The following is a 26,582-nucleotide window of genomic DNA, read 5'->3' on the forward strand; positions in this document are numbered from 1 at the left end:
TGGATTTGTTAACTAGACAGACGGAACCCTTTCACAGTGTGTACATCTATCAACTCACTACAACGTATACTTTAAAGATCTTACAATTTTGTCAATTACACCTCAGCAGAAATGGAAAAAAAAAAAAGGTGATTATGTTGAAATGAGGTCACTAGGGTGGCGCTCTAATCCATTATGACTAGTGTCCTTCTAAGAAGAGGAGGATGCGCCAGGGATGCAGGCGCACAGAGAAAACCACGTGAAGAGGCAGCAGGAGGGAGGCCGTCAGCAAACCCAGGAGAGGCCTCAGAAGAAACCACCCTGCCAACACCACGGTCTTGAACTTCCAGCCTCCAGAACTGGGAGAAAATCATTTCCTGTTGTTTAAGGCTCTTGCCCCAGATTAGAAGACTAAGAAGGTAAGCACTTTAAAAATTAAACATAAAAACATTAGTGCTAGCTTTGCCCCAGTTTTGGCTCTGCAGTCTTAGAATAACTGAATGCTTCAAGAGGAAAACCCTCTATTCTGAACTCAGGATAATCATCAGGCAGGCACGAGTCAACTCTCCCCCTTGGTTCAGCTGAATTAAGAATACTAATAAAAGGCTGCCGAACATTCTTCTTATCTATCAGGGACACAGGGGCTACCCAGAAAGAGGTCCTTGGTGCCAGTAAGAAGAATTCACTTTTTTAAAAAGATTAATAAAATGTAAGATTAAACAAAAGACAATATCTAGTTTCAGTGGGCACCCAGCTACATCCCATTGATAGTACCTATAAAGACACACACAAGAAAAGACAGAAAGTAGAGCTTGCTTTGAAAAATAACCACTTACTAAAATCAGGAAGAAATTTCCACTAACTACAGTGCAAATGAAGGCAGATGGAGACACACCCCAACGGCTGACTGCGCCCCTGCCTCTGAAAGGTAATAGCACAGCTGCCAGGAAGTACGTGGGGAGAGGGTTCAGCCCTTCCCCTCCCTTCACCCCAGCCCTGAGTTTCTGCGTCTGCAGCAATCAGGAAACAGGCAGCGAGTCGCAGGCTGGGTGAGTCCTGACAGCCCCTCTCCCGTCTCCATCCAGAAGTTCTTTTTCTATATCCATCAAACACTGCAACCCTAGTAAGTACCTCATAGTAAGCAGACACAGGACTGGCAGTGGCAACTATTTACTCCAGAAATAAAGTAATAGGAAGAAAAGCATTGATTTGAATGCTTAATTAGTTATTAAAAGACACTGCCTGTAAGAACCAAGCACAACAGGAATAAAGAGACACTATGTTAAGAAGGAAATGGAAGAAACTCAGATGAGATTTCAAGGAAACTTGAAAATGCAACAGCAGAACTGACATTAGCACAGGAGAAAAACAGCCAAATTAACATGGCAGAATGAGGAAGTTACATTCAAGAAGTTTTCCCATAATGTGGAATGAAAGATCAAAAACATGAAAATCCAGAGTGAGAGAATGACAAAAGCCAATTTTAGAACTAAGATCAACCAAACCAATCATTATAATTACTGTTAAATGGAAGAGATATAGCAAAATTATACTATATGTGGAATCTCAGAAACATAACAAACTAGTGAAATAACAAAAAAGAAGCAGACTCACAAATATAGAGAACAAACTAGTGGTTACTCGTGCGGGGAGGGGAGGGGGCAATACAAGCAACGCTTTTTGGGATCTGTCTCCTCGAGTAATGGAAACAAAACACAAATTAACAAATAAATGGCACCTAATAAAACTTAGAAGCTTTTGCACAGCAAAGGAAACCATCACAAAACAAAAAGACAGCCTACGGAATGGGAGAAAACATTTGCAAACAATGTGACCAACAAGGGGTTAATTTTCCAAAATATACAAACAGCCCATACAGCTCAATATCAAAAAAAAAAAAAATTCAAAAAATGGGTCAAAGACCTAAATAGACATTTCTCCAAAGAAGACATACAGATCGTGAGCAGGCACATGAAAAGATGCTCAATATCACTATTAGAGAAATGCAAATCAAAACTACAATAAGACAAAACCTCTTACCAGTCAGAATGACCATCATTTAAAAGTCTACAAATAATAAATGTTCGATAGGGTGTGGAGAAAAAGAAGCCTCCTACACAGTTGGTGGGAGGGTAAACTGGTGCAGCCACTATGGAGAACAGTATAGAGATTCCCTAAAAAACTAAAATAGAGTTACCGTATGACCCAGCAATCCAACTCCTGGGCATGTATCTGGAGAAAACTCTAATTTAAAAAGATAAATGCACCCCAATGTTCACAGCAGCACTATTTACAATAGGCAAGACATGGAAGCAACCTAAATGTCCATTGACAAATGACTGGGTAAAGAAGATGTAAAATGGAATATCACTCAGCCATAAAAAAGAGATCATGCCATTTGCAGCAACATGCATGGACCTAGAGATTATCACATTAAGTGAAGTCAGACAGAGAAAGACAAATACTATATGATATCAGTGATATGTAGATTCTTTAAAAATGATACCAATGAACTTATTTAAAAACAGAAATAGACTCACAGACCTAGAAAACAAACTTATGGTTACCAAAGGGGAAGAGGAGGAGGGATAAATCTGAAATTTAGGATTAATATATACATATAACTATACATAAAATAGATAAACAACAAGGACCTACTGTATGCCACAGGGAACTATATTCAATACCTTGTAATCTACAATGGAAAAAAATCTGAAAAAGAATATATGTATAACTGAATCACTTTGCTGTACACCTGAAACTAACACAACATTGTAAATTAACTATACTTCAATTTTAAAAAATTGTTATTAAAAAATAGAGTGTCAAGAGAATGAGAAGACAAGCCACAGACTAGGAGAAAATATTCACAAAGGACATATCTGATAAAGGACTTTTATCCAAAATATACAAAGAACTCATAAAACTCAACAATAAGAAAACGAATAACCTGATTAAAAAATGGGCAAAAATCTGAACAAACAGTTCACTGGAAAGACATACAGATGACATAGAAGCATATGAAAAGATACACGATGTCCAATGTTACTAGAACCGCTAAAATCCAAAACACTGAAAAGACCACATGCTGGACGTGGGGCAACCACTGCTGGTGGGAGCGCACATCTCCCCTTTGCGAGACAGTTGCGCAGCTGCTTACAAAACCAACCTACCTACCTACTACATACATACCCACGTAAATGGAACACGCTAGAATATGCAAGGGGGAAAGAGAAATGTCAGCTGGGGAGGGAGGGAAGACCTCTCTACCCAAGATTTGAGTTGAGACCGAAGGAGTAATCTGAAAGCCAGGGGAGGGCAAGTAAATCAGGCTAAGCCCTGATGCAAATAGTTCCGTATCTAACCTAACTGCGGTGGCTGCAGGAATCCACGTGTGATGCAGTGGCACAGAACTCCACACACACACCTCACTAATGTCAGTCTCCTGGTTTTGATGTTGCCCTGTGGCTACATGAGATGTGTCTGGAATTTTATTCCAAATATAATGAGAAACTGCTGAAGGTTGCATTCAGGGGATACATACTCTGGCTTGGTTTTTCTTTTTCTTTTCTTTTCTTTTTTTTTTTTTTTAGATTTTCTTTAGAAGGGGCACAAAGGAAGCAGGAAGTCCAGTTAAAAGGCTTGCAGTTAGAATTTAGAAATGATAAAAGCATCTTGGTAGAATGCTTTAAATAGCAAACTAAGATTTCTAAATCTGATTACTCACGACGTCTCATCTGTTTGAACAAAATACACTGCAAGGCCGTTCTCTTATAGATCTGAAAACACAAAAGAAGATATTCAGTATTTTCTGGCATTTCTTCATACAGTAGACTCTGACTCGTAAGTATTTTACAAGCAAGCATGAGTAAGGTAAGCCCTATCAAACATTTACTTCAGCGTTTCTACTAAAAGCCTCCATTTAGAAAAAGAGAATGTAGGACAATAAAACAATTAGGTATTGGTGATTAGAATTAGAATCTGGGAGGCTTACGGTTGACTCCACCATCCCTCAAACCCTCCCTTAACTTGCACAGACTCAACTCTCTATGTATTTTCCATTCACCTCTCTGGCCAGTGCTCTTACTTAAGTTCCTTACTGGGACCTACAGCCCGCTACCTGCCCTGTATTACCCCTGAATTGCCCCCCTCCCCCTTCAACCACAAAATTCATGTTGAAGCCCTAATGCCCACTATCTCAGAATGTAACTGTATTTGAAAGCAATGTCTTTAAAGGGGGTACTTAAATTAAACTGAGGCCTTTAGGGTAAGCCCTAATCAAAATTATGACTGGTGTTCTCGTAAGAGGAAATTTGAACAGAGACATGCAAGCCAACAGAGGAAAGGCCATGCGAAGACAAAGGGAGAAGGCGGCCATCTTCAAGCAAAGGAGAGAGGCCCCAGAAGAAACCAAAAGCGATGACACCTTGATCTTGGACTTCTACCCTCCAGAATTGTGAGGAAATAAATTTCTGTTGTTCAAGCCACCCAGTCTGCTGTATCTTGTTATGACAGCCCCAGCAAACGAATACACATAATGTACCCTCTTCCTCTCCCAACTTCCAACCCCATCCCAACCTTCACTTAAGGTCTTATTCAATGGTTTGAGTTGGGTCTACTAAGAAGATCCCCAAATCTCATCTAGGCCAGGCATCCTTTCTGTGCTTCAACTAAATCTATTACACACGTCCCTAAGTGAGCATCTTCCCTCACCTCCCCATCCCCCACACCACACCCGCTCTCCCCTTCCTGTGTGTCCTTCTGGGGGGGATGGAAGCAATCCAGGTGCCTAAGTAAGGCACCTGGGAGTCACCCCCATAAAAACAAAAATAGCCACCACATATTTACTAAACATGGGAGAGCTTTACATGCATGTCCTCAAAGCAACTAGAACTCACATATACTCCTGCTGGAGTGTAAGCAACTAAAAGCACCATGGACAACTGTCTGACAGTATCTATTAAAGTGTGCACGTACATACCCCGTAACTCAGAAATCCCACTCCAAGATATGTGTATAGTAGGAAAACATACACACATGCATCAAAAAGCACATACAAGAGTGTTCACAGCCATGGTATTTATAACAGGCCCCAAATAAGAATGTCCTCCAGTGATGGAACGGACAACAGCAAAACCACCATTATATGTTCGTAGAAAGACACACAATACAGCAGTGACAATGAACAGGTGACAATAAACCTTAGAAACACAACATTGGGCCAAAGAAGTCTAGATCCCAAAATACTGCACACTGAATACTTCTCTGTACATAAAATGTTTTTCCTTCCCAAAGGGGTGTGTGTGTGTGCGTGTGGCATGGTAAAAAACACACAACCAAGAATGGCAACACCAATAAGGCCAAGTGAGAGAGCCCAGCCTGCATCTGCCAATGAAGAGCAACAATTAGACAGATGTCCACAGATGGAAATAGCTCCAGGAGAGCTCAGCAATCCACTTAAGAAGCATCAGCAACACAGTGGAAAAAGCCTGAGAATAACTGCACAAAAAAAGGAAAGAAGAAAGTTTAATACTGCCTGTAGCAGCCCATCCCCCCAGGCCAGCACCGCTCGGTGCCAAGAAGGAACTCCTCCAGGGGAGAGGGCTCTCCTTGGCAGGAAGAGGAAAGCTACTCGCTTCCCCAGCCTTGCAGGGCACCGCACACAGGACCGGCCGCATTTTCACCCCACCAGAGACCAGCAAAGCTGACCCATACAGAGAGGCTAGGAACAGGAGGAAGGTCAGGGGCTACCCATATCAGCCGTGCGGCAGGAGTAACGTAGTTCCCAGAGGATCCCAGCAGCTTTCACCTCTGAGGACAAAAACAGGCCTTGCTGACACTGCAGACCTGGCCACCTTCATCACCGACGGCCTCACTGCAAACTCCAACCAACTGCTCCATAGAGGACCCAAAAGCTTTCACCACTGACGAGACAAACAGCCAGCACGGCCGCTGTGGGCCCCCTGCAGGTTTCACTGCTGAGATTTTCACCCACAGGTTCCCACGTTCACAGCCAACAGGGCCTAAGGCCCTCCGCATTCCCAACCCCGACTTCCAGCCTGAGCCTGGGAGCCTCACCAGCAGCCAGCTCTGGCTGCTGCAGCTGCACGTGAGCAAGCCATCAGCCCGGGCCCCGACGGCTGACCCCCGCCGCTGTGCCTGCCCCTTGCAGCCACACACGTGCGTACTGACGGCGAAGGCCCGCGTGGCTGCTCGTGGGCCTGGATGAGGCTCTGACTCCTGTCACTGGTCTGCACAGGTGCACGTGCTGGCAGCTAGCCCCTGCAGGCCACGGGCCCCGATTCCAGTCACAGGCCTCCAAAACCATGCCCGTGGCAAGCCCCTGAAGCCACACAATTACATGGCGATAGCCCAGGTCCCCACAGCTGCTCAGGCTCCCAGAGCAGGCCCCAACCCCTGCCACTGGCCTACACCTCATGTGGGCTCAAGACAGCCCTGGCAGACACACCCCTATACTCGCCGGCCTTGATTCCAGATACTGGCTCCCAAAGCTGGGCATGTCCCTGCAGTTAGCTCCTGCGGACTCACAAGTAAACCCTAACAGCCAAGTCTTCTAGAGTTGGCCCCTGACCCTGCTACTGAACCTCTGACCTTGCCACTGTGAGCTTCTTCCCTCACCGACAATCCTGCCCACACAGGCACCTGCAGCTGGCCCTCACAACCAGGTATGTGCAAACCACCAACTCCGGCCACCACTGCCTGTCCTGGGACCTAGCCCCTGGACCTACAGGCACCACTGAGGACCTCAAGGACCCTTGCAGCCACTGTGGACCCCCTCCAGCTCTAGCCAAGGATCACACAGTTGTTGATGTAGTGGACTCCTGCTACATGAACTGACAGGACACCACATATCATGGGGCCTAGAGGTGCCACATGACCCTACATGTGGCACCCTGCACCTCTAGACTCAGGTTTACAGCACACTCCAGTTTGCCCCTACCTGCAAGTGAAGACCTTTCCTTAGTGAAATCAGTCCATAAAGTTTAGAAGTGACCCCTTCTTCAAATACACAGATACCTATACAAGGTTACAACTCACAAAGAAACAAGGAAAAATGACACCACAAAACAATCACAGTAAAATTCTAGTAACTGACTTCCTCAAAATGGAGATACATGAATTGCCTGACAAAGAAATTCAAAAAATTATTATAAAGATGGTCAGAGAGCTACAAGAGAACACAGATAAACAATTTAATGAAATAAGGAAATCAAGAAAACATTTCAAGAATAAAATTGGAAGTATAACAAAGAAATAGAAAGCATAAAAAAAGAACCAAATTTTGGAGCTAAAAATACAATCACTGAAGAATTTGACAGAGAACTTCAACAGCAGAATAGATCAAACAGAAGAAAGACTCAGTGAAATCAAAGACAGGTCACTTGAAATTATCCGATTAGTGAGACAAAAAGATAAAAGAATGAAAAGGAATAAAGAAAGCCTATGGAACACCATTAAAAGAAAGAAATGATTCATTATGGGAGTCCCAGAAGGAGAGACAGAGAAAGGGCAGAAAATGTGTTTAAAGATGTAATGGTGGAGTGATTTGGACATCTAAGTTCTTAAAGCTCACAGATCTCTAAACAACTCAACCCAAAGATATCTTCTCCAAGACACATTATAATATATATTTCAAAATTAAGAAACAAAGAGAGAACCTTGAGAGCAACAAAAGAAGCTTGTCACTTACAATGGCATTCCCCACCCCCACCCCATAAGCTATCTGTGGCTTTCTAAGAAGAAACATTACAGGTTGGAAGAGAGTGGGATGATATATTCAAAGTGTTGAAAGAAAAAAATGAAAACCAAGAATCTTTATCTAGCAAAGTCGTCCTCAAGAAATGAGGGAGAGGGGAAAATGTTCCCAGACAAAAAAAAAAGAAAGAAAAAGAACAATGTGAGGGAACTCATCATTATTAGACCTGCCTTACCAAAAAAATGTTAAAAGATCTTCAAGCTAAAAAGTAAGGACACTAAATAGTAACAAGAAAATATGAAACACACTAGTAAAGTTAAGTAGTCAAATTCAGGTAACTCCAGTACTGGAATATAGTGTATGTTAATCACTTAACTCTAGGACAAAGATTAAAGGACAGAAGTATTAAAAATAACTGTCACTACAATAATTTGCTAATGGATATACAATATGATAAAAGATGTACATTGTGACAACAAAAACAAAAAATGTAGGGGGAGTAGAAGAGTAGAGTTTTTTTGTATGTGATTGAAGTTAAAATGCAGTAAGTTTAAAATAGACTGTTATAGCCATAAGATATACTATGAAAGCTTCATGGAAATCAAAGCAAAAAAAAAAAAAATACACAAAAGATTTTTTTAAAGGGTTGGGGGAGCCATGAAAAATAATCAGTTGACAAAAGAAAGGAGTAAGAAAGGAAGAAAGGAACAAGAAAGCATCTAGAAAAAATTAATAAGCTGGCAGTAGTATGTAATTATCTACAAATCATTACTTTAAATGTAAATGGATTAAATTCTTCAATCAAAGAAATAGAGTGGCTATATGCATTAAAAAAAATAAAAATAAAAGAAGTCCAACTGTATGCTACCTGTAAGAGACTCACTTAAGCTTTAAGGACACACATACACTCAATGTGAAGGGATGGAAAGATATTTCACACAAATGGAAACCAAAAGAGAACAAAGAAAACTATACTTACATCACACAAAATAGACTTTATGTCAAAATCGTAACAGGAAACAAAGATCATTATATAATGATAAAGGGGTCCATTTAACCACAGGGACTTAACTGTAAACAGATACACGCACCCAACACTGGAGCACCTAATATATATAGCAAATACTAACAGATCTGAAGGAGAAAGTAGACAACAATACAATAATAATAGGGGACTTTTTATCCCCTAAATACAATGAATAGATGATCCAGATGTAAACTAATCTGGAAACATGAAACTTGATTGTACTTTTGACCAAACAGACCTAACAGACATACACAGAACATTCTATCCAACAGCTACAGAATACACTTTCTCATGTGTGCACAGAACAATCTTAAGGATAGATTGTGTTAGGTCACAAAACAAATCTTACCATATTAAAAGACTGAAATCATACCAATCTGACCACAATTCTAGGAAACTAGAAGTCAATTAAAAGAAGAAACCTAGAAAATTTACTAATATATGGAAATTAAACAACATACTCCTGCACAACAAATGGGTCAAAGGAGAAATTATCTTGAAACAATAAACAAACAAACAAGAACATACCAAATCATGGGATTCAGCAAAAGCAGTACTAAGTAGGCGGTTTATAGCAATAAATACCTGTATTTTAAAAAAGATCTCAGATAAACAACCTAACTTTAAGCTTCAAGGAATCACAAAAGGAAGAACAAACTAAGTTCAACATTAGAAGGAAGGAAAGAACAAAGATCAGATCAGAAATGAATGAAATTGAGATCAGAAGGAAAACTAAAAAGGTTCAATAAAATTATGAGGTGGTTTCTTTAAAAGATAAAATTGACAAGACTTTAGCCAGACTAACTAAAAAAAGATAGAAGACTCAACTAAAATTAGAACTGAAAGAGGAGACTTCACACTGATACTATAGAAATACACAGGATTATAAAGACTAATATGAAAAAGTAAATGCCAAAAACTTAGGTGACCTAGAAGAAACAAAATTCCTAGACACACACACCTACCAAGAATGAATCAGAAAGAGAAAATCTGAATAGACACATAATGAGTAAAGAGATTGACTTAGCAACCAAAATCCTCCCAAAACATACCCCAGGACCAATCGGCTTCACTGGCAGATTCTATCAAACACTAAGAGAAAAATTAACACCAATCCTTCTCAAATTCTTCCAAAAAGCTTAAGAAAAGGGAACATATCCAAACCCATTCTACCAGGCCAGCATCACTCTGATTCTAAAGTCTGATATGGACACACAAAAAAGAAAACTAAAGACCAATAATCCCTGATGAATACAGATGCAAAAATTTTCAAGAAAATATTAGCAAACTGAATTTAACAACACATTATAAGGATTACACACCATGATCAAGTCGGATTTACCCCTGGGATACAAAGATGGTTCACCATTCACAAATCAATAAATGTAATAAGTCACATAAATAGATAAAAGATTAAAAAATCATAGGATCATCTGAACAGACACAGAAAAAGCATTTGACAAAACACAGCACCCTTTCATGATAAAAACCCTCAGCAGACTGGGTATAGAAAGGAACACACTTCAACATAATAAAGCCATATATAACAAACCCACAGTTAACATCATACTCAACAGTGAAAACCTCAATGTTTTTCCTTTAAGATAAGGAACAAGACAAGAATGCCTGTAATTACCAGTCCTATTTCACATAGCACTGGGAGACTTAGCCAGAGCAATTAGGCAAGAAAAAGAAATAAAAGGCATCCAAATCGTAAAGCAGTAAAACTGTCATTATTTGCAGATGATACAATTTCTTACATAGAAAATCCCAAAGACTCTACTCCAAAACTGCCAGAACTAATCAGTGAATTTAGTAAAGTTGCAGGGTATAAAATCAACATATAGAATCAATTGTAATTACTAATAATGAAATACCTGAAAAAAATTTTTAAAATTATCCCATTTACAATAGCTTCACAAATAATAAAGTACCTAAGGATAAATTTAACCAAGGAAGTGAAAGATCTATAAAATGAAACTACAACACCTTGTTGAAATAAATTAAAGAAACAAATGGAAAGTTATCCCATGATCATAAACAGGAAGGATAAATATTGTTAAATGTCCATACTACTCAAAGCCATCTATACATTCAATGCAATTCCCATCAAAATCCCAATGACATTCTTCACAGAAATATAACAGACAATCCTAAAATTTGTATAGAAATACACAAGACCTCAAATAGTCAAAGTAATCCTGAGAAAAAAGAACAAAGCCAGAGGCGTCACACTTCCTGATTTCAAACTATACTACAAATCGATAGTAATTAAAACAGTATGGTTTGGCATAAAGACCGACACATAGACCAGTGGAACAGAATAGAGACCCAGAATTAAACCTCCACATATGTGGTCAATAAGGGAACCAAAAATACCCAAAGGGGATAGTATAGTGTCTTCAACAAATGGTGTTGGGGAAATTGGATAAACACATGCAGAACAATGAAAGTGGACCTGTATCTTACACCGCTAACAAAAACTGACTTGAAATGGATCAAGACCTTAACATAAGACCTGATACCATAAAACTCCTAAAAGAAAACACAGGGAAGAAGCTCCTCAGCATGAGTCTTGGTAATGGGTTTTTAGACATGATACTAAAAGCACAGACAACAAAAACAAAAATCAACAAGTGGGACTACTTCACCCTTAAAAGCTTCAACAAAAGAAACAATCAAGAAAGTGAAATGGCAACCTACAGAATGGGAGAAACCTTTTGCAAACCACATTTCAGGTAAGAGATTAATAGCCAAGATACATTATTAAAAATTCATAAAATTAAAAAACTCCGATTAAAAAATGAGCAGAGGAACTTTCATAGACATTTTTCCAAATAAAATATGTAAATGGTGAACATGTACAGAAAAAGATGCTCGACATTACTAACAATGGGAAATGCAAATCAAAACCATGAGATACCATCTCACACCCGTTAGAACTGCTATCATCAAGACAAGAGATAACAAATGTTGGTGAGGATGTGAAGAAGAGAGAACCCCTGTACACTTTTGGTGGGAATGTAAGCTGGTTTAGTCACTACAGAAAACAATATGGAATTTCCTCAAAAAATTAAAAATAGAACTACTGTAAGATCCAACAATTCTACTTCTGGGTATAAACGCAAAGAACTGAAAACAGGTTATTGAAGAGATATATGCACTCCCATGTTTAATGCAGTTTTATTCACTACAGCCAAGAGAGGAAAACCACCAAAGTGCTTGTAACAGATGAATGGATAAAGAAGATGTGGTATATGTGTGTGTGCATAAGTGTGTTTATATGGAATTTTATTCAGCTTGCCAATGTTACAACACGGACAGACCCTGAAGACATTATGCTAAGTGAGATAAGACAGACAGAAAAAGACAAATACTATATGACATCACTTATATAGGGAATCTAAAAAGCCAAACTCTAAAAAACAGAGAGTAAATTGGTGGTTACCAGGGGACTGGGGATTAGAGAACAGGGCAGCCCACATTGCTTACGGGCACAAACTTGGAACAAGCAGCAAACAGTACAGTGAATACAACAATATTGTATTATAATCATCAAACTTGCTAGGAGACTAGATCTTAATTATTCCAATCACTTAAAGAAATTATAATTATGTGAAGTGATAAAGGTGCTAAACATTGCTACAATGGCAAGCATAATATATAAATGCATCAACTCAACATGTTGTACACCTTAAATTTATAGAATGTTACACATCAAAAAAAAAAAAAAAAAGAAGACTGGTGATAACAAGTGTTTGTGAGAGTGTGGAGAAATCAAAACTCTTATACATTGCTAGTGGACATATAAAAGGGTAAAGCTGCTATGGAAAACAGTTTGGAAGCTCCTCCAAATGTTAAAACATTGAGATACCATATGATCCAGCAACTACACTCCTAGGTATGTACCCAAAAGAACTAAAAACAGGTACTCAGACAAAACTTATACAAGTTTGAACTGGGAGAAAATAACTCTTATGCCCATAACTACCCAAGAAATAGTATCCAGAACATATACGTGTCCTACAAACCAATAAGAATAAACAATTCAAAAGAAAAAATGAGCAAGAAATATAAACAGACATTTCACAGAAGATTTATGGCAGTAAACTTATAAAAAAAAGTGTTTTATCTCATTCGTTTTCAGGGAAATATAAATTAAGACCATAGAATAAGGCTTCATATCCATTAGAATGGCAAAAATTAAGAAACATGAAAATGCCAAGTGTTATTTAGCAAGGATGAAGATCACTGGGAACACTCACATACTGCTGATGGAATGTAAACTGGTATAATCACTCTGAATCACAATTCTGGAGACCTTGTAAAACTCAGCATTCACATCTCCTAAGAATGAATAATAGCATTGCTCAAGATAGCCAAACACTGGAAACAACTCAAATGCTCTAAAAAAGCAAATAATATATGATGGTATTATTAGCAGAAAGGAATATCAGACAGTAATAAAAATGAATGAACAACCACCATTAAAGGCAGCAACATGTAGAAACATGAGTATTTTTCTTAAAACCAATACATGATAATGTTTTCATAAAATCTCAAAAATAAGCAAAACAAAATTATATATTGCTTAGGGACACACAAATTCATGATTTTTAAAAGCTAGAGAGAAATGATAAACAAAATTGAAGGTAGTAGTTTTTGTGATGGGGAGGTTAGAGAGTAGCATAGTGGTGGAGTTTCCTAAAACCCGACGTTTACCCTCTTAGGGTCTCCAGCTGAGCCTGAGAATTAAACTGACTTCAGACAGGTTAAAAGGAGAAAAGCATACACATTTTATTTGTACATGTCAGTCTCCACAAGAAAATGAAGACCCAAAGGACTGGCAAAACCTAAGTGCTTGTATATTAGGCAGACAAGGAGAGGCAACTGTGGAAAAGGCTAGAGGCAGATAGGAGTTATTTTAACAAGTCTGTCGGTACAGACCACTCCGGCTCAATTCCTGTCTCTAGCGATAAGAACGGTTCCTCCTGTGTCGAGAGGGCATCTTTCCCTTGCAAGTTTTATCTCCTGATTTCAGAAAGAATAGATGGGGCCAGAGCACCCTTCTTGCATCTGCCATTTTTCAAGTGCCTTTAGCTCAAAATAATCCCTATGCCACAGTGGAATATTTTGTCATTCTTCAATAGTATTGGTTCTCACATTGTTCTTACATTGGGTGATCAGTTACAGAAACCCACAACGTGTATACGGGACACACAGATTCTTTCACATGTATTGAACAGTACATATTTCTAAATATAAAAATCATCCTTTTAAACTATAAAATAATTATATATTAGCTCTATGCCAAATATATAGTAAATCCTCAAGAAATAGTAACTATTTATATTGTGAGGGGAAAGTACTTACATAAAAAGTAGTATAATATAATTCAATCATGTATACGCTGCATGATCTCAATAAAATGGGATTTATTTTTTACGGATTAAAAAAATAACTTGAGGTACACCAAAATGTCCACCGTGACTCCTTCCAGGTGATAAGAGGCTGAGGAAATTACTTTTTTTCTGGATCTCATACTTAATTGTACTTACAAATCTTCTTTCTGCATTAAGCATGCTTAAATTACTAAAAGTGACAGCAGAAGCAAATAGAACGGTCAATGAATACACTGTCTGATGTCTATCATGTACTTACCACACATCTGTCACAATAAAGAAATGTAAATACCTCATGTCTTCAATATTATCGAACTACTAAATGGTTTTGCTTCGCCGTTTTACCCTAGCAAAGCGACTCGAAGACCAACAGAGGATGCATTCCAAAGGTCCCACACAGTCCCTTGTGCCCCCTACGGAGCTGGTCTAATCCTCACTTAGCATCTCATGAAGACACTGAGGAAGCACAGGAATGGGGCTAAATACCCACTCCATTCTTCATTCAGTCTCTGCATCACCCCAGCTGTAAAGCCCCAAAAGTACTGTTACAAAGACTACTGGAGATAACAACATAAAAGCAATTTGTAATCTGTAAACGGCAACATAGTTTTGAGTTGCTCTTATCCCCCTCTACTTTGAGTATCTTGCAGGTATAATCAGATCTTTCTAACCCCAGATTCTATCAGAGTTTCTGAAATTAAAAAAGAGGTTCAGCAATGGCTTCTTAAACAGAGTTTTTAAATGCTTCTTCCTCTCCCCTCACCCAGTAACAGTTCTTACACTTCAGTTATATGGATTATAAATCTTCCAGGACTAAGATGGTCTTTGATAAACATCAAAGCTATTAAAATTCAGCTCTGGGTGAACTTTTCTCCTGTTTTATGTGTTGTGTCTTCCTAACAAGACTCTATATTTACCTGCAAGGACAAACTGTATTAACTGTCTTGGATTCAACATAATACAATGTGCGGCAAGTGGTAAGCATTTCACAGACAACAAAGACTGCTTCTTTCTTGCTCCAAAAGTGAAAGGGCTCAACGGCTTTAAGGAAGTGTTGGAATAATCACCCTAAACATATAAAACTGCTGATGATATTGCTGTGGGCAAAGTGATAATAAGCCACTCCTTGTGTTATAAAAGAATGAACATAGCAACATGCTTTGTCCGTGATTCCAGCCTGACGGAACCCTAAAATTGGAGACTGATTTGTGACAAATGGACCTGAGTCAAGGACAAGATTTCCTTAATGAATAGGCTTTATTGAGTTAGTCACCGAGGGAGTAAACATGCACAACTTGGTATCAGGGCTTATCGTCAGGACACGTATGGGCAGGCTTCCCGTGACCTCCCTCTCTCCATCCCAGCTTGTGCTCGCTCCGTGGCTGAACCACGGCACAAATATTAGCTATGGTCAAAACTCTGGATAAACTGATAAAGCTTCTCGGTGGAAGGTAATTTAAAAGTTGAAGGTCATTAGCCAAGCTTGTTTTTCAACAAATATTACACTTTGCATTTGTCATAGATACCCTCAAACAAGAATAGCCCTTCACGATTTTTTTCTCCCCTAACACACATAATAAATGACACCTACAAGCCCAGATACTCTTCCAGGCTATAGAATAAATAAGTACATTTGCTGTAACACTCTTTCTCCCCTGTTCAGGGAAGCAAGGAGAAAACTATTATACGATTAAGTGTAAATCCACCCTAATTTGTATTGAAAATTAATGACTTTAATTCAGTTCTTAGATGTAACAAACTACCTGCTAAACACCTCGCGATCAATTACTATTCTGAATTACAGGGGGGTGACGTCACACAGAGACACCCTGCTGGGGGGAAAGGTACTGTTGGTACACAGTTCAAGAGGATTTACATGAAAAATCTTATCAAGGGATCCTATAATGAATTTGAACAGAGCCAGATGTTTAATCAGTGGCTCACTGGTACTATCCAAATAAAATAATTAATGCACTGCTTTGCTGATTCCTTTAGTATTAGGAGACCCTCAACAGATCTCTGAAAATTACTACCCATGAATACTGACTGCTTCGAGCTCTCACTTTTGGGAATCCTATACCTGCCTACCCATGAACAAAGAAGAATTTCAAAGAAGAAATTTCTGAAAGAAATGAAACATTAGCAGTGTGTCATTTGAAGACCATATGATTAATATTTGCTTTATTACTGAAATTTTTTAAAGAGAGGTTTTACATATCAATCTTCCTGTTGAAAATAACTTAATAATCTGTATTATTACAGATTATTAACCTTACACCATACACAAAAAATAACTCAAAATGGATCAAAGACATAAATCTAAGAGCTGAAATTATAAAATTCTGAAAGCTCTATGACACTGAACTTGGCAATGATTTCTTGGATATGACACTAAAAACATAGCAACAAAATAAAAAAATAGATAAACTGGACTACATCAGAATTTTAAACTTTTGTGCATAAAAGGGTATTTTATCAACGGAATATCAATAGAATAAACATGCAACTGTCAACAGAATAAAAAGGTAACCCACAGAATTGGAGAAAATATTTGCAAATCACATATCTGATAAGGAATTCATATCCAGAATATACAAAAAACAAATCCTAATACTGAACAACAAAAACTGAGCAAATTCAAAACTGGGCTAAGGGCTTGAATTGACATTTCTCCAAAGAAGACATAAAACTAGCCAATAAGCACATGAAAAGATGCTGAGCATCACTACTCGTTGGGGAAATGCAAATCAAGATCACAATGAGATACTTCACACCCATTAAAGTGTTGCTTTTTTTTTAAAGCAGAAAATAACAAGTGTTGCTGAGGATGTGGAGAAATTGAAACCCTCACATACTGCTGGTGGGGATGTAAGATGGTGCAACTGCTGAGGAAAACAGTACAGTGATCCCTCAAAAACTTAAAAATAGAATCACTACTATATGATCCAGCAATTCCACTCCTGGGTATACACCCAAAAGAAATGAAAGGACTCAAAAACAGATATTTGAACACCCATGTTCATAGCAGCATTATAAACAATGGCCAAAAAGGATCCAATCAATTGATGAAAGGATAAACTACACATGGGGGTGTGTGTGTGTGTGTGTCTGTGTGTGTACACATACACACACACACACACACAATGGAACATTATTCAGCCTTTAAAAAGAGTGAAATTCTTATACATGTTATAACATAGATGAACCTTGAAGACATTATACTAAGTCAAATGAGCCAGACACAAAAAGACAACTATTACATGATTCTACTCATATGAAGTATCTAGAAAAGTCAAGTTTGCACAGACATGACGTAGAATAGTGGTTACCAGGGGCTGGGGTGAGCAGGGTAATGAAAATACTGCGTAATGGGCACAGTTTCAGTCTGAGATGATGAAAAAGTTCTGGAGGGGGACAGTGGTGATGTTTGCACAACAATGTGAATATACTTAATGCTACTGAACTGTGTACACTTACAAAATGGTAAATTTTATGTTATGTATATTTTACTATAGTTTCTTAAAAAATGAAATGGGAATGAAAATTCAGTATAGAAGGCAAATTCTGAAGCCACATTTCCTCCGAAGGGTCCTTGCTGATCCTGGAAAATTAGAACCTTTGTTTTGACTGATTCTCAGGATGACCAATACAGAAATAAAAGTGAGGACCATCTAACCTAAGACCTTCCTCACAATAAGCTGGAAACCCAAAGGGCCACATCTTTAAATGAGAATAACCTGAAGAGATTACAACCTAGGATCAAGTAGTCTAATGAATTTCCCTTCGTTAATAGCTAACATTTAATGAGCCCTTACCGTGTGCCAGGGTCTTCACCAAATGCTTTACATAATTAACTCATTTCTCTGAAAGAATGCTATTATTATCATCATCATTTCAAAGACAGGAAGCTAAGGGGCACAAAAGTCAAGTAATTTGCCACGGTTTTCATTCCAGTTACTATTGCTACATCACAAATTACACCAAATGCAGTGGCTTGAAAAATAATTTTATCATATGTGAAATCTGTAGGGGAGGAATTTGGACAGGGCACAAAGGTAACGCACAATGTCTGAGGCTACAACTAAGAAGACCAGCAACTAGGTATGTCTCAGTGGCCGGTGGCTGGAGTCATCTGGTAAAATCTTCACTTGCAAGAAGTGATCAGACTGTTGATACGACTGTCATTTAGAATCTCAGCTGGAGCTGTCAACTGGAGCACCCGCCTATGGCCTCCCTTGTGTCCTGGGCTTTCTTCACAGCATAGCAGCTCCACACAGTAGGACATCTTACATGGCAACACGGGGATCCAAGTGCAAGTACCCCAGAAAACGAGGTGGAGGCTAAATTGCCTTTCTGACCTAGGCTCACACATCACTCAGCACTTCTGCCACATTCCATTAGTCATAAGCAAATCACAGGCCTGTGCGGACTGGAGAGGAAAAGATAGAGGCCCCTCCTCTCAGTGGAGGAGTGTCAAGGTCACAGACTATAAAGAGCAGGGGGTGGGCAGTGCAGCCGTCTTTGGAAAATATACCAGCATCTTATAGCAGAGATGCACAGTGCACGTTCTTAACTACCGTACCTCGGCTGCTAGCTCAAAAAGCGGCACTCTTCATAGTGCTTAACGGCCATGCTCTTGACCTAATCCAAAAGCTTTAGTGTACATGCAATCCCATTCAGAATCTGGAACAGGCAAAGGGACCAAGGGGAGAATGAGTTCTGAAGAAGCTTCTTTAGGCTACAATCCTTTCATGTTCATTCCCCTCTGGAAGCCAGCAGTGAAGACAGAGGATTCTCTATATTACCAAGGAAAACAAAGTGTCTCTTATCATCTCTCCACCATGACAGTTCCCAGTGGTGGCCAATTTCATCATAAAAATCAATTTAAGTGTTCCTGAAAAAAGCAAAGGGATGCCCCATCGACATCTTACTCTCATAGACTTGACTTTTGGTCCACTCACCATCATCTGGTGTCCAATATTATATACCTAACCCAAATCAGACTTTGATCTCTAAGGTCTCATTAAAACTTCCACGCAACCACTATGGAAAACTGTATGCAGGTTCCTTAAAAAGCTAAAAATAGAGCTACCATCTGATCCAGCAATCCCACTCCTGGGCATACATCTGGAAAAGATGAAAAGTCTTAATTTGAAAAGATACATGCACCCCAATGTTTATAGCAGCATTATTTACAACAGCCAAGACATCGAAGCAACTTGTGTCCATCAACAGATGAATGGATAAAGAAAATGTAGTATTAGATAACAGAATATTACTTAGCCATAATAAAGAATGAAATCATGCCTTTTGTAGCAACATGGATGGACCTAGAGAATATCATACTAAGGGAAATGAGTCAGACAGAGAAAGACAAATATATGATATCAGTTATATGTGGAATCTAAAATATGATACAAATGAAATCTACAAAACAGAAATAGACTCAAAGACACAGAAAACAAACTTACGGTTAACAAAAGGGAAAGGATAGCGGGTATAAATTAGGAGTATGGGATTAACAGATACAAACCCTCAGGTAATAATGTATAATGGAAAATAATCTGACAAAATATACATATTGCTGAACCACTTTGCTGTACATCCAAAACTAACACAATATTGTAAATCAATACTCCAATAAAAAAGAAAAAACTTCCACAATAAAAGATCCACATTGTTTACAAATAAATGAACAAGCCGTTCATACTCAGATGGAAATCTTAAGTCTAAGAGCAAGTTTCCAGAACCTTTTTGGGGGGACTGAGAAGTTAAAGGAGCCATTCAAAACAAATAATAATTTTTTATCACTTTATATCACATGTACTTAATCAAAAGTGACTGCTAATTTCTCTGACAATTTCAAGGGGTTTGGAAAGAGTGGGATGGAGAGGACTGGAGAATCAGGCTATTTAGAGACTCTCCACTGTTAAATTTTTCAGAATCAGATCCCTGGTACAAAGCCAGGCAAACGCAAGCTGCAAACTGACTCACTGGACTAAAAACCCACCCTTCGTTAGCTGCCAAGGAAGAATAATGTTTTAAGTGGTATAGTTATTATTTGGGCTGTGAATAAATACCTCCTCGTTAACAGTTTCTCAGAATACTATTCTGAAAAACCTTGGGGTTACCAAGGAATTTCATTAAATCTGTGTTATTTTTCATGGAAAATAATAAAACCATTATCTTCAATAAAGTGTTGGTTGATACGAAGGGAAAAAGCAAGAATGCCTTCCCTCTATTTTGGTTTATACACTAGGTGAAGGCATGAAAACACAGTCAGCTAAATGCATCTGTGGTTTATTTACTGAGAAACACTGGCAAAATTCGCGTAACTGGTTAAGTGTTACTTATTTGGAAATGCGGGTGTAGGAGTAATTTTTAAAAACGGCTTTACTAGTTTTTTTATTTTAAGAATTCAAGTCAAATTTTCATTTTGAATAAAATTTCAATTAACACAAACAACTTGAGCTGGACTATTAACACAACCAAACAGCAGAGGAGACATTTAATGAAAAAACTCCCCTGTTATCACTTTGCCCATGTGGCTTTTTCCAGAGGGACTGTGTTCTGGCTACGTGCGGCTGGCTTTGTTTCCTTCAATAAACTAGAGAAGGGAAAAAGGTGGGGAGGAGAATGTGACAATCAGACTTAATCCACACCCGGCTGCCATATGTCACTTTTTGTCCTTTGCTGCTTCATTGATTATTCATGAATTCACTACCTGAAAAGTGCTATATTTATCTTTACAGCCACAAAGCTGTCAATTCAGTTCCAAGTGTGCCTGCCTTTGTCTTCAGTGAAGTGCACAGTTTGGGAGAAAAAGGACTTGTGTATACGACACTGTTCTACGCTATAAAACAGGTAAAAAAAAAATCGATATAGCATAGGTGAGTTTCAATGTTGATATTATTATTCCTTAATGACTGCTACATCAGAAGAAAAATGGAGTCCTGCCTTTTACAGCCTTTGGCCTCTAAGGATTTCCAGAAATGCCCTAAACCCTCCTCCCTCTTGTATTCTGTAATCAATGGTCTTACTGTTTCCATTTCTTTTCTTCTTTTATACATGCTTATTTCTGGCATGTATCCTCTGCTATTAAGTTACCTGCTCGAAGCTACCTGGGTTCCAATCACTGCTTCCCTGAGATGCATTACATCAGCTCTAGCTCAGAATCTGCCTGAAAGATTCCTTCTCCCACGTACAGTCACTGCCTTGAAAGATTCTACAAGTCGTTCAAATTCCAACTTGCTTGCCGGCACCAACAAAAGACATACTTTTGGAAAAGCAGAGACATTCAGCTTTCATCACTAACTACCAGATGAGAAGATCCGGAAAACAAGCTTGCCTAAAGACATTTTAAATGCTTTCCCGATGGCTTCAAGCTTAAAACCACCACCACAAATCCATCATATTTGTCCAGAGGGAGAAAGATCAGAGGGAGAGAATGATTAAAGATATACCTGCATCCTAAAAAAAAAAAATCTTTGAATAGCTTGAAAGATAAAAAAAAAAGCAAAGTGAACTCTACACTCCAACATTACTCTTATTTCAAAGTTTTATGGTAACAAAGCCAAAAATGTAAATTGAAATTAATTTTCCATAAGTGTGCTCAACAGTAATTTTGACAGGAAACTTTCATGTGATATTTTTAACAGTTGGTGACTGAAGATGAAGAGAAAACAAACAGCACTTCAGGAACAGTTCTAACATATCAGGCATTCCTCCATGCTTTATTTCAATTAATCTTTTGAGGATCCCAAAACCTAAAAGTCTCTTTCTAATTCAAGAATGTGATTAAGACCTGTACCTTCATTAACAGGAAATGAAGCAGAGAGAGCCTTGATATTTCAAACTCCACTGTGATGTAAGACGAAGTCATCAAATTCCTAAAGTGATTAAGGTATGAGACCAATGTTTATGCCTAAGAAAGCAAAAGCAAAAAAAAAGATTCAAACGCAGCTTGAATGCTTTCATGTTTAAGAAAAAATGTAACTGCAGAGATCTATCCGTGTTAGCACCTAATTGTTCTATAGGATTATCTACCTCCAGAAGCCCCGAACCTGTTTGTTGTTTTCCAAATGCATCACCAGTTGTTCGGTCAGCCAGGATGAACACCTGGCCTCTTCAGTCACCCTGCTTTCATTAGTCAGGATTAAGTTCAACTGCACATAGCCGTGGACAACAAGAGCAAAAACAGACAATTAGACAAAGCCAATGGCTTACACAAGATGGGAAGTAATTGTATTCCCACAAAAAGAAGCCCCGATGTAGTCATCGGGTGAACAGCAGTTCACAGTGTCGGGCTCTTTCCCTCTTGATGATGTGCCCTTCTCAACAAGCACCCCCACCTCAAGGTCCAAGATGGCTGCCTGAGCTCCTGCTGTCACATGCCCATAATAGCCAGTAGGAAAGAGGGGAAGCAGGGCTCAATCCTTTCCATAACACTTTCTAGAAGTTGCACACAATGCTTCCTTCATCACATTAGTCTAAATTTAGTGATATATTCACATCGAGCTACAAAAAGAACTTGAAAATGCAATCTTTTCATTGAGCAATATTTCCAACTTAAAACCAGGGTTCTAGTATACAAAGGAAGAAGAAAACATTTGCCACAATTAGCACACACCCTCCAAGACACTTCACTCTTACTCCACACATCCATGGCCTCTCAGCTCTTCATCCTTATGTAGCTGAGTCAGGCCAATCAGTGTGGCTGTAATTTACCTTATCATCATCTTCGCTTGAGCTATGACATCTGAACTGAGCTCCTTGAGCCAGGTGGAAATTAGCTATTCCATTTGGACACAGAAACTAAAGAACAATACCGACTGGCATAAGCGTGGAGTCATCTGAGTGGGAGGCACCACAGCTTTTCCTTCAGGCTCACACATGCCATCCTGGCAAGGAGGAACTCTCTGCTCTTCCACGCAAATGTACTAAGGCCCCTTAGGGGAAGAGACAGTGACTGCAATCTGGTGTCTGCACATCTGTGGGGAATCTTGCTGAGGTCTAGTGGTCAGAGATGAGGGTCTGCACAGGACAGGAAATCAAGTCTGCATGTCAGGAAATACTTCTCAGTTGGCAGAATGTTGGGCCAGAATCAAAAAAATTGCCAACCCAGAATTCTATACTCAACACAAGTATTTCCCACAAAGGAAGGCAAAATAAAACTTTTCCAGACAAATAAAAGCTAACAGAATTCACTGAAAGCAGACATGCGCTGTGAGAATTTTTTAATTGAAATATATGTGACACATACTATTGTGTAAATTTAAGGTATACAACATGTTAATTAGATATTCATATACTGTAATATGATTACCACTGTAGCAGTAATCAGCACCTCTATCATGTTACATAATTATCATTTCTTTTTAGTGGTTGGAATAACTAAGTTTCAGTCTCTTAGTAAGTTTGATGATTATAATACAACATCATTTATATTCACTGTACTGTGCATTAAAACTCTAGGACTTATTTATTACCCATTCCAAGTTTACCCCCTTAAAAATCTGTCCTACTGGTCCAACACCCATCCTCTGGTACCCACCATTTTAGTCTTTCTTTTTACAAGTTTAATTTTTTAGATTCTTTGTATAAGTGATATCATGTAATATTTATCTTTCTCTGCCTGACTTTTCTCACAAGAAATACTAAATAAAGTTCTTTCAGCAAAAGGAAAATCTCAAATGGAAATTTGGAACTACAAAAAGGAGTAAAAGCAACAAAGAGGGCTACAATGGAAGATACATGGCTAAATGTTAAGGACAATATTTTCTCATTTTTGGTCTTTTTAAAGATTAATTGGAAGTGATGTCAGCAAGATGGCAGAATAGGAATCTTTTTACAATCTATAAGAATATCAATCATCACGTTGTATACTTTAAATATATTACAGTTTTATCAGTTATATCTCAATAAGGCTGGAAAAAAACTAACTGGCTGTTTAAAGCAAACTTAATAATAAAGTATACAGGCTTATAACATGTAAAAATAAAATATATAACAAAATAGCACAAGATAAGGGTGTAGAATAGAAGTGTATTTTTCTAAGGTTCTTGGGTGAAATGGTATATTACTTGAAGGCAAATTAATAGTTCAACATTTATTGTAAACCCTAAAGTAACTACTTAAAAATAAAGCAAAAGGTATGGCTAATAAGTCAATGATGGAGATAAAAATGGAATCACAAAAAAACACTCAATCAGAAAGAAAGCAGGAAAATATGAAGAAAGAGGACAAAGACAGAGGAGACACACAGAAAACAAAGAGCAAGATGGCAGATTCACACTTGGCCATATTGACAATAAACGTAAACTGTCTAAACACTATGATTAAAAGCCAGAGATTATCATAATGGATGAAAGAAAAAAAGCAAAACTATGATATGCCATCTTCAAGAATTAGTTGGTGACCCCAATAACTAGTGACCCCAAGGTCTACAAAAATATAGAATATCTTCTTCCCTATACCTGGGAAATTACTGGATAGTGCAGGAAGGAGGGCCCAGAAAAGTCCTCATTTCATATTGGGTCAAGAAATTTTACATCAATAAAAAATTTCCCTGCCAGGGAGTGAACAAATGCAGAAAGTCAGAATTAGGAATTCTGCCTTCCTGGTAGCCCTAACTTAGAAATGTGCTGAGAAGACAGAAGCTTTGGGTGAATTTAAGCCTCCCAGCCACACAGATATTAAGTGACCTACACTGACTCACTGAGGCTTCTGCAAAATTAAGTCCCCAACACCAATGAGCTCTACAACAGTCATTGGGCAATGAGAAAAAAAACTGGGTGCTGCATCGAGTCAAGGACTGCATCACTCGCAGGAGCTAATAGATGTGTTGGCCACATCCTGGCAAGTCAGTGTCAAACGTGCACTTTTTAGCCTGCTAAGCAAGCGAAATAGGTAACCAGGCAATGGCCCAGCATTTTCCTCCTCTGTCAAATAAGAAGCAAGATAAACATTTCACTCAGTCTCTTTCATAAATAGCAAGCCTCTGCAGTCATATGGGTAGTTTCCCTGATAAACATCACAAGGTGACAAAAAAGTTCTTTTATTTTAACTGAAGTATGGTTAGTTTACAATGTTGTGTCAATTTCTGGTGTACAGCATAATGCTTCAGCCATACATACACATATTCCTTTTCATTATAGGTTACTATAAGATATTGAATAGTTCACTGTGCTATATAATAAAAAAAAAACTGTTGTTTATTTTATATACAGTAGCTAGTATCTGCAAATCTCGAACTCCCAATTTATCCCCTCCCAACCCTTTTCTCCCACTGGTAACCGTAAGTTTGTTATCTGTGTCTGTGAGTCTGTTTCTGTTTTGGAAATAAGTTTGTGTCTTTTTCTTTTAGATTCCACATATAAGTGGTATCATGTGGTATTTTTCTCTCTCTTTCTGGCTTATTTCACTTAGAATGACAATCTGCAGGTCCATTCACATTGCAGCAAATGGCATTATTTTAGGCCTTTTTATGGCTGAGTAGTATTCCTTTGTATACATAAACAACAATTTTTTTATCCAGTCATGTGTGGATGGACATTTAGGTTGTTTCCATGTCTTGACTATTGTATACAGTGCTACTATGAACATTGGGGTGCATACATCTTTTTGAATTAAGAGTTCCCTCCAGATATATGCCCAGGAGTGAGACCGTTGGATCATATGGTAAGTCTATTTTTAGCTTTTTAAGGAATCTCCATACTGTTTTCCACAGTGGCTGCACCAAAGTGCATTCCCACCAGCAGTGTAGGAGGGTTTCCTTGTCTCCACACCCTCTCCAGCATTTATCATTTGTGGACTTTTGAATGATGGCCATTCTGACTGGTGTGAGGTGGTAACTCATTGTAGTTTTGATCTGTATTTCTCCAATAATTAGCAATGTTGAGTATTTTTCATGTACCTATTGGCCATTTGTACATCTTCACTGGAGAAATGCTTGTTTATGTCTTCTGCACATTTTTGGATTAGGTTGTTTTTTCGTTATTAAGTTGTATGAGCTGTTTGTATATTCTGGAGATTAAGCCCTTGTCAGTCACATCATTTGCAAATATTTCTTTCCATTTAGTAAGTGGTCTTTTTGTTTTGTTTATAGTTTCCTTTGCTGTGCAAAAGCTTATAAGTTTAATTAGGTCCCTTTTGTTTATTTTTGCTTTTATTTCTATTGCGTGAGTAGACTGCCCTAGGAGAACATTGCTAAGATTTATGTGAGAGAATGTTTTGCCTATATTTTCTTCTAGGAGGTTTATAGTGTTTAAATTTTGTCTTATATTTAAGTCTTGACTTCAATAAAAAATACATATATATGAAAAAAATTTCTTGAAGCAAGGCAGGACTACTGGATCAGCATCTGACACTAGCAGACCCATTTCAAAATTTTATGTAGCCTCTTAACATGGGTTGTGTTTGTGGATGACTTTTTGAGGAGCAGTATAAATGCCTGTAT

The 26,582-nt window shown here is 38.3% G+C and overlaps 1 protein-coding gene across 3 annotated transcripts in view; it reads right to left on the reverse strand.

Annotated features, from left to right (window-relative positions):
• COA1 (cytochrome c oxidase assembly factor 1) overlaps positions 1-26,582 on the reverse strand; it is a 90,425-nt gene that overhangs the window by 18,366 nt on the left and 45,477 nt on the right. Inside the window, exon 2 of one of the 3 annotated variants that reach the window (XM_074367705.1) lies at positions 3,707-3,758. The exons of the other annotated variants lie outside the window; for them this stretch is intronic. The gene's annotated coding sequence lies outside the window, so the exon portion shown is untranslated. The remainder of the gene's footprint in view (positions 1-3,706; positions 3,759-26,582) is intronic. 3 annotated transcript variants of the gene reach the window in all.

The sequence above is a fragment of the Camelus bactrianus genome, chromosome 7 (assembly GCF_048773025.1).
Source record: "Camelus bactrianus isolate YW-2024 breed Bactrian camel chromosome 7, ASM4877302v1, whole genome shotgun sequence".
Taxonomy (NCBI): Eukaryota; Metazoa; Chordata; class Mammalia; order Artiodactyla; family Camelidae; genus Camelus; species Camelus bactrianus.